This window comes from Equus asinus, chromosome 5, assembly GCF_041296235.1.
Source record: "Equus asinus isolate D_3611 breed Donkey chromosome 5, EquAss-T2T_v2, whole genome shotgun sequence".
Classification (NCBI taxonomy): domain Eukaryota; kingdom Metazoa; phylum Chordata; class Mammalia; order Perissodactyla; family Equidae; genus Equus; species Equus asinus.
The window spans coordinates 31,668,310-31,683,024 of NC_091794.1; positions in this window are offsets into that span (position 1 = coordinate 31,668,310).

The following is a 14,715-nucleotide window of genomic DNA, read 5'->3' on the forward strand; positions in this document are numbered from 1 at the left end:
TCAGGGAGATGTTGGCCTCATAGAATGAGTTAGGAAGCATTCCGTCTTCTTCAATTTTTTGGAATAGTTTGAGAAGGATAGGTATTAAATCTTGTTTGAATGTTTGGTAGAATTCCCCAGAGAAGTCATTTTGTCCTGGACTTGTCTTCTTTTGGGGGGAAGTTTTTCATTACTATTTCAATCTCTTTATTTGTGACCGGGCTATTTAGATTCTCTATTTTTTCTTAATTCAGTTTGGGGAGGTTGAATGAGTCTAAGAATTTATTCTTTTCTTCTAGATTGTCCAATTTGTTGGCATGTAGTTTTTCTTAGTATTTCTCATACTCCTTTGTATTCCTGTGGTATGCATTTTAATTTCTCCTCTTTCATTTCTAATTTTATTTGAGCCTTCTCTCTTTTTTTCTTAATGAGTCTGGCTAAGGGTTTGTCAATTTTGTTGATCTTCTCAAAGTACCAACTTATAGTTTCATTGATCCTTTCTACTCTTTTTTTGGTGTCTATTTCATTTATTTCTGCTCTAATTTTTATTATTTTCCCTCTGCTGACTTTGGGCTTGGTTTGTTCTTCTTTTTCAGTTCTGTTAGGTGTAATTTAAGATTACTTATCTGAAAATAATCCTTGTAGCCTCCTCCAGCATCAAAGTTCCTAGCACAGCAATCAGAATTCTCATTTGAATAAAAGTTTGGTAATTTTGTGTTTATCAAGAGGAATGAAATCTAAAGTGACTATGAAAGTATAGTTTGCATGTTCTAATTCAACAAACATTTAGTGATCACCAATATATGTGAATTATCAAATCAGTGGGGGTGGGTGGGTAATAGGTTAGACAATTTTTATGCCCAATTTTATAAATTCTCACCACCTTTGGGCTCTGGCTATCACTGTGACAACCAGCTGTATGCAGATATAGCTCAACAGTTGCTCATTTCAGCAGTACCACAGTCTCTTGCTATTTGCTCTAGAGCTTCTCTTATGTCTCAATACAGGATGCTGTGTGAGATGACACAGCCTTTCAGGATTAACTAGAAAGATAACATCCTGCTTGACTTTGGGGGACAGGAGTCAGGGGATAAAAAAATCCCTCTCTTAGGCTGACAGTTCTGAGACATAGTTCTCATGTTCTTCAGAAACTTTGCAGGGGAATTTAGTTCTAGTTGTCCACAGCAGAACCAACTCATTATGCACCTTTGAATTAGTCTTCCTTTTTTTCCTATTTCACTCTTGCAACTCTACTACTGCTGTTCCCTGAGTACATGTAAGACTTTGTCTCAAGCTCTGCTTGTTGGGAGAACCAAAGCTAAACATTATTCCAGGATGTGTAAAGTACCCTTCCTAACACAGGAAACTCATGTGCTACATATATTTCTAGTTTAGCACAGGACAAGAAATATTGTTAGAATTATATCATGCAAAATGATTTTTTGCAAAATAATCACTGGTTGTGTCACAAAACTTGTGCTCAAAGCAAGTAAGTGGCAGAGTTGGAATTCTAAGTCAGATTTGTTTACTTCATTTATTTCTCAATAAGACTAAGAGGGTATGCTCAAATAAAGCTATCAAGGGGGTTTAATAAGTGAGATGTTTACCAAGGTGCAGGAAGGGTTAAGTAAATCCAAAGAGGAACAGTAAACTTACCCTGGGCTAGGAACAGCAGAGAGCCACTGTCACTCTTGAACTGAAGGGTTGAGGGGAGGGAGAAATCAACAGAATCTGGGGGTTGTAGCTGTATGGAGAGGACTACATTTCAAGATCTATGGCTTTGAGGACAAGAAAACAGCCAAACCACTGCAATCTAGTAAGGAGGGATCTAAAGGAGTAAGTACCATACCGCCCACCCCACAATGAAGGGAGAAGTCCACTGGGCAAGTAAGTAAAAGTCTGTCCTGTCCATAATTCAGAGCTCCGCTAGGATAGGAGATTGTGGTCAAAATAGACTGGTTAATGGGGAACAAATTCTGACAATGCTTGAATCACTGATCTGTGGTAGGGATGGGCTAGAAAGGACAGGGAAGCATTATGGAGGTCAGCAGCAGCTGGACAAAGTCAAAGAGGACGTTGCTTCCTTATCCTGGGTGACACTAATTAAACGGAAAAGAAAGTGGGACTAACAGACAAAGGAATAATTTAACAGAGATTAGAGTCTGGGGCCCCAAAGAACAGTGGACAAAACAGTTCCCCCAAGAGGTGAATCAAAGCCTAATTGATTCTAAGAACGCAAAGTTCTCCCTCCTCCAAGGTGGGGGTAGGAGGATACTGTTTATGTTAAGACTGTGCAGGAGGATTTCTGAATTAATATAGAATAAGGGTTGTTGAGTGCCTCACAGTCTTCCCCTTTCTGAACGAGAGCTGGTGCAGTGGTTATTCTGTCCTTGCTATAACACTGTGCAATGTGTATGGAGGGGAAAAGATAACTAGTTTTATTACTTAGTAGGTTGCTGGAACAGGAGCCCTGTTTGGATCTGAAAAAGAGTACAGCAAATCACTTGAAGATCTTGGATTTGGGGCAGTATACAGTGACAGGATACATTCTTGGGATGTTTCTCATGGGGATGTCAGCATGGAGAGAAAGAGAAAATGGATACTTGGTGACCAAGTATAGACTCTGGTATGACTGACCCAATGCTAAGAAATATCCCTGTCCTTTTTTTGCTTAGTCTGCAGCTAGACATTTCCCAACCCTACTGCAGAGAGTTGTAGCCAAACAATAGGTCTCATCAGTGAATGTGAATGGATGTGATGATTGTCATCCCTTGAGAGTTAAAAGAGTTTTTCCCAGCATGGTCTGCTTTCTTTTGCCTAAAGCTAGAAACAAAGATCCTGTGGAAGACTCTACTCTACCTTCTATTTAATCACAGGAATTTGAGTCTGAAAGTCAGTTTGTAGAATGTAAGTTAATTGGCTATAAAATGAGGAAGAAGTATGCTCTATTTTCTGAATTTACCGATCGAGATTTTTTTGTTGCTGTTGGCATTGTGGCAGTCAGCCATATATGATTAATTTAAAGAGAAAAGTATGCAATTTAATGTTACATAAAATAATAAAACACACAAGTTAGAGGAAAATAATAAAATAGAAAACACACAACTTACAGAAATTGGAAGATGCTTCTTTGAAATAAAAAAAAGTAAAATAAGTTATGACAAGATGAAAAATTCACTAAAAGTAATAGCAGAAATGAAAGGAATATAGCTCCAGATTAAACAGAGGTTAAATATTAAGAGAATGGGATGAACAACTGTATTGCCTATTTTGAAATTTTAAACAAAATGAACAATTTCCTAGAGAAATATAACTTATAGAAACTGAGTCAAAAAGAAAAAAATTGGACATATTAACAATTGAATAAACACACATGCACATAAACACATACTCTCTCTCACACAGTCCAGCTATTTTGAGGGTTGAAATATGCCAAAGACTCAAGGAACAGAATTACAAACTTTTCAGAGAATGAAATATGAGAGAGAGTTCCACATCTTCATGTGACTAATATAATTTTAACATCCAAACAAGATTGGATAGAATGAGAAAGGAAAAATAAGGTAATCTCATTTATAAACATATATTTTTTAAAAAAGAGCAAAATATATAGAACAATATGTTTAAAAATACATTATGGAAAATTTGTGTTTATCTAGTAATGTACAATGGATTCAATTTGGAAAAAAATTCATTATAAAAAATATTAAAGGAGAAAAACCATGTAATCATCTCAGTATATTTACAAAGTTTTGTTAAAACCTAATATACATTATGGATGCAAACTCATGGTGTATTAGGAACAAACTTAGCCTGAAAACAAGAAACTACAAAATACTTTCTGTAAATGTCTAAGACATAGTCTCCTCAAAATTAGGAGTAAGACAAGGATGCATGCTATAACACTTCTATTCAATATCGTAGTGGAGCAGCAAAGACAAGAAGAAAGGAATAAAGATAAATACAGATTACACAATATTTTTTACATGGAAATCCCATGAAAAAACTGCATGTAAATTGTCCAAATAATTAATAGAGTGCAGCAAGGCAGTTGGATATACAATAAAAATTCTGCTCCTGGAAATGTTCCCCAAAGAAATTCTCTGAAGAATACAAGGGTATAATATTAGGGAGTTATGAAGCAGTAATTGTGTTGGGTGATAGGGTACTGGAAACAACATGAGTTGTTCCTCCTTGAGAGTGGATAGATAATAATGTAATGGAAGAACACGTGGAGTACTAAGAAGCAATTGAAAGCAATGCACATATATAATACAGCAAAATTTGTGGACTGCAACTAATGCAGTACTTAAAGAGAAATATATAATCTTTAAACACTTATATTAACAATGATAAAAATTAAAATCAACGCTGTAAGCTTTTATCTGCAGAAGCTAGAAATCCAAATATAAGTAAGAGAAAGAAAATAATAAAGAGTGGAAATCGGTGAAACACAAAATATACTAACAAAAAAGAAAATTAACAAAATCACATTAATTACTTGAAAAGATCAACAATTTGGACGAAACTGTACCTATATAGATTAAAACAAAAGAGAAAAACACACAGACTACCAATATTAGAAATGAAGGAGGGAATATCACTACTTATCCTACAAACAATAAAATATAATAAGGCAATATTATAGGATAACTCTATACCAACAAATTTGACAATTTAGATGTCTTTCAAACTTCTTGAAAGATACAAACTGTCAAAACAGACTCATAGAGAAATAGAAAATCTTGGCAATCATACATCTATTAAGCAATGTGAATTCATTACTACAAACCTATCCACCATCAAATCTATAGGTGCAGATAGCTTCACTGACAAATTCTATTGAATACTTAGGAAAGAGCTAATACCACTATTTTACAAACGTTTTCAGAAAGATAAGGGAAATATTTTTCAACTTATTTTTGAAGCCAGAATAACCCTGAAACCAAAACAAGCACATTAAAAGAGAGGCTAATTGTAGACTTATATCATTCATAAGCATAGACCCAAATTCCTTAAAAAATGGTAGTAGATAGAAACAGCAACGTATCAAAAGATCATTAATAATGATAGATTGAGGTACATCCCAAGAATGTTGGTTGGTTTAACATGTGAAAATCCATTGATATACTTTTACTCATTAACAGAATAAAGGCTAAAAATCATATGATTGTTTAAATAAATGAAGAGACGTCAAAATTTGATACCAATTCAAGATAACAAACAACAAATAGAAGGGAACTTTTTCAACCCAATAAAAGACATCTATGAAAAATATACAACTAAGGTCTTAATTAATGGTAAAAGAGCATTTTCCTCAAAGATTGGGAACAATGTAATGCTTGCTCTTTCCACTTCTATTCAACATTTTAATGGAAGTTTTCATCAAAGCAATAGTAAAAGTCAAAGATTGAAACGAAATTCATAGACAGGATGATTGTTTCTGTAGAATATCCTAATAAATCTATAAAGAACTAGTAGAAAATGTATTGATTGAAATCAGCAATATTGCTTTTCAGAATGCTTCTATGGGTTGGTTGTTAGAAAGCCACAGAAGTTAGAGGGATGGAAGTGTTCTATATCTTGGCAGGTGTGTGAGTTACTTAGGTGTATGCATTTTTCAGAACGCAGTGAACTCTATACTTAAATCAATATATTTATTATAGACCAAAAAAACTAGTAATTTTACAATGGAGAAACCTGGCAGACACTACCTGAGCCAAGTGATCAAAGTTAACATCACCAGTAATAAGATAGGTTGACATGATGCACTGACAATGACATAACATTTCTTGTGTGTATAATTTTTAAAAATGCATAACCTCAATCTAGTAAAGAGAAAATGTCAGATAAACCTAAATTGAGAACCATTCTGCAAAATAACTGAGTAGCATTCATCAAAAATGCCAGTGTTGTAAAAGGCAAAGACAAAGAGAGGAAGGGAGGAACCGCTACAGATTGGAGAATAAGGAGATGCAATAACTAAGTGAAATATGAGATTCTAAATTGGATCCTAGAAAAGAAAAAGGACATTAGGGCAGGAACTTGGTTAAACTTGAAAAAGATCTGTAGTTTAGTTAATAGCATCATAACAATGTTAATTTTCTGGTTTTGATCATTGTGCTATGCTTATTGAAGATGTTATGATAGGAGGTTGATTGAAACATATTCATGAACTCTATACTATTATTGCAACTTTTCTGCAAGTCTAACATTATTTCAAAACAAAAAATTTTTAAAAATCAGTATATATTAAAAAACTATTACAATTCAGGTTGTGTGGAAAGAATATAAGTACACCTGTGGGAAAGAATGTAAACCATAGCCAAGAATGATGCAGAAATTGATATACAAAAACAGTATTTTTGAAGATCAGTAGGGAAAGGATGGACAACTCAATAAATCATTCTTGGTGCATTAATTGTTAGTGCAAGAAAAATAATTTGATTTCTATTTCCTCAAGAACAAAATTCAATTCCAATAGGATTAAAAACCTAATGTGACAAGGAAAATTACACAATTATTAAAAAATATATATAATTCCTTTAAGATATAAAGACCCCCAAAATAAAGGGAAAATAATTGATATATTAGAATATATGATAATTAATGTCTCCTGTATGAGAATATAACTCAATAAAAATAAAAGAAATGAAACAGTGTATGATATTTGTAGCTCATTTAATTTACAAAGGATTAGAGCCCAGAATATGTCATTTTTTTTACAGATCAATAAGAAAAAGACAAATACCTTGATAGACAAACACCTTGATAGAAAAAATAAAGCAAATGGTAATTACAAACACTTCACGGAAAAAGGACTGGAATGGTCAACATATGTGATAAAAAAAGGCTCAACCTGACCAGGAATTAGATGCATTTTCACCCATAAGACTTGTAAAAAGTGACAATCTGGCAAGACCAAGTGTTGTTGAGGAAGTAGAATGGGGAAGACTCACATGGCATTTAGGTGTAACTTGAAAAGGTCGTGTTAGAAGGAATTTAATAATGTGCATCAAATTGAATATGTTTATACTCTGTGATTTAGTGAATGCTCTCTAAAGAGAAACTGAAATATGTAATACAAGAACATGTATAAGAGTCCTAAAGAATTGAATATAATAGCCAAATTTTAGAATAAAAGCAAATGTATACCAAGAAGAGAAAGGATCAGTAAATTGAGGTATAGACATGTGAGATAACATACAGTCTGGGAAATAGTGGATAAAACACCACATATCAAGGAGGGTGAATCTGAAAAACATAACACTGAGCAAAAAAAGCAAGGTAAGGAATAACGCATGCAGTAAGATGCCATTTACATTTATTGTTAAGAATGTGCAAAATGTATTTGGTTTAAGGAAATTAAATAATCAAAAGGACATAAATTATAAACACCAATTCAGGTAGAAGTTTTCTCTGGAAGAAGGGAAAAAGGCAATTGGAATGAGGAGGGATACAGAGTAATGCTTTTTTCTCTAATTGGATGTTAAATATAATATGGATTATCTTCTTCTTTGTCCTTTTTTGAATGTTTGAATTATTTCAAATAAAATATTTTAACACTTTACAGTTAGCTTATCATGTGCCTGTGTATTAACCATGTCTTTTGTTTTCTGTGCTCTGATGCTTTGACACTGAGGGCCTTGCTGGCCCTGGAGGACTGGTCCTCCCAGGGTTAGGCAACTTCTAGAGACAGTAAACAACTCACCCATGTGCCTTTCAAATGCAAACCAATCAATCCAGAGCCCACACCCCCCCCCCCCCCCCCCCGCCCCAACTTCATTATGGAGTCTCGCACTCCTGCCACTATTCACCTACCCTCACCATTCCAGGCTCAGGTACCAGACAACTAGGGACAGCCCTATACCCCACAGCCCAGTGAAATTATTCAAATGAGTCAATCCTAAACATGTTTAACCTGTCTCTTCTGATCCTTCCCATGGAAACCACAATAAAGGCTCTTGTCCACAATTTCTTCTTCTCTCTCAGCCTGACCCTGGCTCTTCCTCCTGTGGCTCCCGTGGTATGTTATGCCCCTTCTCTTGGCATCTGTAGGTGTAACAAACTACCTTTTCAAAGGCAGTTGTCTCTGTTAGCCTTATCATATCCAAATAATAATAAAACCTATTAAAACAACATGATACTGCCATGAATACATGCATTCTCTGGCTTAATTCTCTCACGTCAATACTCTGAGGAAAGTAATGAAATCTTTTCCATATTTCATAGATCAAGAAATAGGAGCTCATGGAGATGAAGTAAATTTCCCAGAATCACCGAGCAGATAAGCAGCAGCAATCTAAGAACTAAACTCAGGACTACATAAAATTAAATTTCAAGGGGCCAGTCTGGTAGCCTAGTGGTTAAGTTCGCTTGCCCTGCCTTGGCAGTCAGGGGTTCGCCAGTTCAGATCCTGGGCATCGACCTACACACAGCTAGTCAAGACATGGTTTGGTGGCATCCCACATACAAAATAGAGGAAGATTGGCACAGATGTCAGCTCAGGGCCAATCTTCCTCACAAAAAAAACTAATTAATTAAATTTCATATTCATTATTTAGGAAATATGATTAGGACTTTTTCAATATATCAATTGTATCAATGCTTTTTGGTTTGGGAGTTAAAGGACACAAAGCTCTCAGTGACACTTATGTAATGTCACCATAGTTTAAAAATATTCCTCCAGAATTTTGCCATTTCCACTGTTTTTATGCTTAGCTCCTGGAATCACTTGCTTCTCCTTCTCATCTGTATCCTGTGAAGAGTGTTTTCATGTAAAGTTGGGACAGGAAGCGGGGAGGGTCTCAGTTTCTGTTACTCTTCATAATCCCTGTGAGTCAGTTCTTTATTTTTAAAATTTGGTTAGTATGCATGTCTTAGAATACACATGCACATTTAAATTAATTTCCCAGATCTGTAGTCTCCTAGCTGAGAACCCAAGAAAGGGATTATGTGTAGTCATTTAATCCATATCTTGATGTCACTAGTTGGAACGATTTAGAGTATTTGTGGCCAAAAATCAGAGGGCTGTGTGAGTAAAAATTCTGTTGTGTAGGCTATTCTGACTGAAGTCACTGTGCAATCAATCATAGCATCACAAAGGGACAACCAGGCATTATATATCTCCAAATATGATGCAACATAAAATAAATGGCACCTATTAGGAAATATTCTCTCAAAACAAACATACAGAACACTTAACCCCAAATTTTACCAGATCTTTAGGGCCAATTATTAGCATATTAAAAATACCAGGGATAGGGAAACAAATTAACCACCATGACAAAAGAAACAGCAAACTTAGAATGTAGGAAATATTAAAGGACAACTGATCTGGTGTCTTTAACAGATCAGCAAAATGGAACAAATAAGTAACAGGGAAGGACAACAGTTTTAGATGCAACATCTAAACATCTAAACAACATAACCAACTGGAAAGTGTGGACCTTACTTGGATCCCACTTAAAAAACCCATTGTAAAAATATATATTTTGGGCCGGCCCGGTGGCGCAGTGGTTAAGTGCGCACGTTCCACTTCTCTGCAGCCCAGGGTTTGCTGGTTTGGATCCAAGGTGCGGACGTGGCACCGCTTGGCAAAAACCATGCTGTGGTAGGCGTCCCACATATAAAGTAGAGGAAGATGGGCATGGATGTTAGCTCAGGACCAATCTCCCTCAGCAAAAAGAGGAGGATTGGCAGTAGTTAGTTCAGGGCTAAGCTTCCTCAAAAAAAAAAAAAAACCCAAAATATATATATTTTGAGACAATTGGGGAAATTTAAATATAAACTGATTATTTAGGAAAATATACAGCTTACTTTTTAGAGAGATATATATATATACTGATGCATACAGAGATGAAATAAGATAAAGTCTGGATTTTGCTTTAAAATAACTAAGACGAAAAAGAAAAAGATAGTATAGATGAAGCAAACGTGGTAAAGACTTAAAGAATTACAACATGTAATAGCATAAAGTCCCAAATAGGCTTTTAAGGTTTCCTTTACAAAGATTAGGATGGAGGGAGATTTTATCCAGGATTCAGCTGATCAATTAGATCCACTTGCTTTGCCCCAATGTGAAGGGAGAGTATAGTTTTAAAATTCTGTCCATTTTAAAGTTTTGTTAGCTTTAGAAAATCTGGTGTATAATTCCTGAGGTTAGATTTTCTATCCTAGTTGAAAAAATGTGAACTTTGGAGAGAGAAATAATAATCTGATCGATTCCATACATTTTTGTTTTTATAAACACTGTTTAGCTTTGACAGGTCCTGGGAGCATGTAACAGATAGTGTCCCTATAGCATAATAGTATAATTTTATAATGTATGCCAATAAAATGACATTCAAATATTAGTGGAATTAATAATTGGTGTGAAAGATTGAACAAAAATGAAGTAGTGCTTGCTACCTTAAACGATTTCCTTTTTCAGAGCATATCTCCAACTTTAGGAAATATTAAATTTCTAAATTCTTTCCTATGTTTTATATTCTAGGATTCTTTAATTTCTAAGAGTATTTAAGAATCCTAAGAGGATTTCTGAAGGTTTTCACAAACCAACGGATAATACTTTTTGGAGAATGTGGTGGGCAGTTGTACCGGGAGACGCACAGAAAATAATCCTCAGATCTGGCCCTTCAGCATTTGTATCTAAGAAAATTAAAAACCTATTGTCCTAACCCCATTTTGGAGATCAAGCAATGAGTTTAAGGAATAAGCCTCAGGCCACATGAACAGTTAATTGGTGGAATTTAAGTGTTCTGTTTAGCACAGTTCTCTTGAAAGTAAGAGCTATATGAGATGTGGACATATGTACACTGGCAAAGCAATGAAATGTAATAGAAAAAGTCCTTCTAGGAAGAAAGAGCATCTTGAAGAAAAAAAGATGGGTAGATTATTTACATGTTCTTGGAAGAATAATTCTACTTACCTACCAGGTTCATACAGGGAAGCAAGAAACAATAATTTAGAAAAATATGGCATAGCCATATAGGGCAGATCTTAAATTTTTTCTTAACAAACATGTGTAATCCCCAATATAGAAATATATTGAACTCCCTGGAAAGGAAATGGAGGTGGTGCTTGTAGGAATATGCAATCAAAATTGGACTTGATAACTTCATGCAACAAAGAAGAGGGAGAAGTTGAAATGGCTCTAAGATTTTGAGGCAATGACAACAGCAACAAAAATCACAGTTGTTCCTACATTTAAGAAAGAATAGCTTTCCTCTATTTACTAGTATTATTGTGCTAAATCACCTCTCCCTTTAACATGTAAATATTGATGACATTTTTTACTTTTCTTGGCACTAAATTGTGAAGTTCTGAAAAGAAGTTTATTTCTTCAAAGGGCTTCAAAAATTGATTTTCACCACCATGGAAGTTTAGCTTGCAGTCTGCAACTATCCAGGACACTCAAAATTCTCTCTGCTGTGGTAGGTTGCGCCTGATTACTCTAGAAAATTCATTAGTTCACTTGTTCATTCACGCATGCATTCATTCATTCAACCGAATACAGACATAGTTAGTTGTTAGATATGTGGAAGTTACACATATTTCAGTGTACTGGTATAACCTCTCCTGACTTATGTAAGCTTCAGGTAATAAGGGTGCTCATGATCTGTCCCCTTTTCAGTCCTCCTGGGATATAAAGCATGAGCTATAAGAATAATAGGACTTGTTTGTTTTGTTTTTTGCTGTCTGGCGTCCCTCTTCTTTTCTGAGAACAGCAGTCTGGTTTTGCCTTGGTGAAAGAACTATTTCTTCATGGAGTGGAATCTGGGGAGAAAATCAGTCAAAGAGCCCCATTCTTACCCAGTCGGGATGTAAGCATACGACCTAGGTGAGGTTCAACACTTTCTCTGGAATTTGGCTCTTGAGCAGAGAGCTCAAGAGTCTGACACGTTTGGGATTGAATTATTGGGCTGCGTTTTCTACAAAAGTTGTCCATCAGTTTCTACTACCTAGACCACTGGAACTGCCCTGGTTTTGTGCTTTTGAGGCTAACTCTTGTTTCCCTCTAGTTCCTCTGTATATAAATTCCCCTTCTGCTTCAGATGACCAGGGTCAGTTTCTACATTACAATAAAAAAAAGTTTAATAAATACAATGTGAGGGTTACTTTTCCACCAAATTACATTAATAGCAATTTAATTTATATTGAGAGATGTAATTTAATAAATAAGTCATGCTTTTAAAATTGCCCATTCCATCAACAAGTAATTTCTTTGGTTGTCTTTCTCTTCTTCAACCACAGAACTTAAATTTCAAAATATTTTCCTCTTTCCAAGAGTCTCATTTGTGCGTATTTCCTCCAGTCTTTCATCAACCCATCCAAACTGCTATTTTCTATTGGAGGTGCTCAGTTTTATGCTCAATTCCCAGGATTGCTCTGAAATCTACCAGATGAGAGTCATCTAGGGAAAAGGTAAGAGAAAAAAATGCAGTTCATGTTTTCTTGCTGCCTTATTTCTGGGGTTTTTTTGGTTAGCATTTTTCCAAATAATTTTTGAAAGAATATGTGAAAATCCTAGAATATCACCTATCTTGATCTGGGTGCAGATATCAGAGAGGGTAATTTCATTTCTTCCAATATGACAAAAACAACACTAAAAGTGATGTCCATTTCTGTCTTTCATCCAGTACACGTCCTTAATGAAACTATTTAAAATCTGTGAGGTTCATTTTCTTCATCTATTAACTGGGCTAATAATGGCTTAATTCCATTTAAGGGATAAATGAGACTTTATATATGTATATGGGCACCAGTCTAAATAGATTAGAGTCCAAACCACAGTAGGCACAGTCTTCCAATGCACAGTACATAGTCTGCTAATGGTAGAAGTGATGACGTTGTCAGTGTGAGAAAAGGTAATGAAGTCAAGGATAGGCAAGCAGACTTTTCCTTTGAGAATCAAGCATAAGAGTAGGATGGTTTTGGTACTAAAAATCAGAGAGCTTTGCTGGACACTCTCTTCCTCCAAGAATGGAAACAAAAGAATTTTTAGGAGTTTGAGTGACAGAAATGCAATTTGTTAAATGAAGGTAGCATCAATATAATGAACTGGAAAAGAGAAAAAAAGTGGAAAGGAGAGAGACAATGGCGCCCGGCAAGGAAACTAGGATGATGAATTTATTTTACAAAATTCTCTAGGTGGGCCAGGAATTCCACATTCAATACATCTCTAAACTTTATTCTCTCTCCCTACACGAGCAAACTTGGACAAGGAATGAAAAAAAGAAAACTAAAATAACTCAGAAATCTGGGAAACTCTTAATATGAGTTTTCCATTACAGATTTCCTGAAATTTCACCTGCTTGTCAACATGGACTTTAATGCCTTTTTACAAAAGGAAAGACCAGAGACTAAGCTCATTTACAATGTATTCTGGCTTTTCCATTGACTATTGAGAACTATCACTAAAGAAAACAAACTTGACATTCAATGAAGCCCATGATTGTTCTTCAGTATGGGCTTCATGAGACATGATCTCAGCTAACGTAACCTCTTCCTTCTGAACCTTCTTTCCAATGGAAAAGGCAGTTAGCTTACACTGCAAACCTGAGTAATTTATTTGTTTAAAAACACCTGGAGCCTCAAGCATCATCCCTAAGGCTAAAGCGACTTGAAATGCCAAGCCAGAAGTTCTTTCCAATGAAAATATCATGAGAGTACAACACATTTGGGCTTAATAATTTGGAGAATTTTTGGCATGCATTTATATGAGTATCTGAATATTATTTGCTTAATCATCAAAATCTTTGTCAATGTCTGAGAAGTAACTGTAGGAGAGTACACACGAACAGCACTCATACATTTAGTAGCTGTATCATGTTAGGCAAGTGGTATAACCTCTAAAGTTAAATGACTCAGATTAATTCAACCACTCAGGTTGAATTATCTTTAAAATAAAGACAAATAATAATTTACATGGTTGAAATTTTAATGTAAGAGTACCAAACTAAATTCCTTCCATATCTATATGTTATATTAGATTTAGATACCACTATTCACATAATTCAAAACAGGAAACTAGAGAAGAGAAATACAAAAGTAAGTTGCCTGCATTAATAATATTATGGTATATAAATTGTTTGGGATAGGATCCGAATGTTATAATGTCAAAAAGCTAAAGATGTTGATTAGAAATTATTTTTCTCACTTTCTTTGTCTTTCTGAAAGGATTAATGAAAAGATGTTGATTAGAAATTATTTTGCCCACTCTCTTTGTCTTTTTGAGAGGATTAATGAAAAGATGTTGATTAGAAATTATTTTGCCCACTCTCTGTCTTTTTGAGAGGATTAATGAGAGTTGTTAACTTGCTCCAGGTCACATAGCTGATATCAGAGATTAGGGATTCAAACCTAGAACTCCCACTTCTGAATTAAGCTTTAAAATTTAAAATTGGTCTTTAATTCAATCAGTTAAGATGGGGTCTTCGATCTGTAGCATCTCGGCAGGTGTTTGTCCTCAGTTATTGACAGCACTGGGCCCGCTGCTTAAATATCACCCTTGGCTTCACCTTGAAAATAATACTGCCTAAAGTTCATTTAGAAAGAGTTTTAAGTTCATAAATCACTTTTATCCTTCTTATATCAAATGCCCCTCACCATTGCACTGTGGGGAAGGAAAGGAAGACGTTATCACTCCAGTTTCACTAAGGTTAAATGATTTTCCCCACGTTGCAGAGAAACTAAGTTTCCTGCCTCTAATTCTACAGTTTTCCAACACCCCAG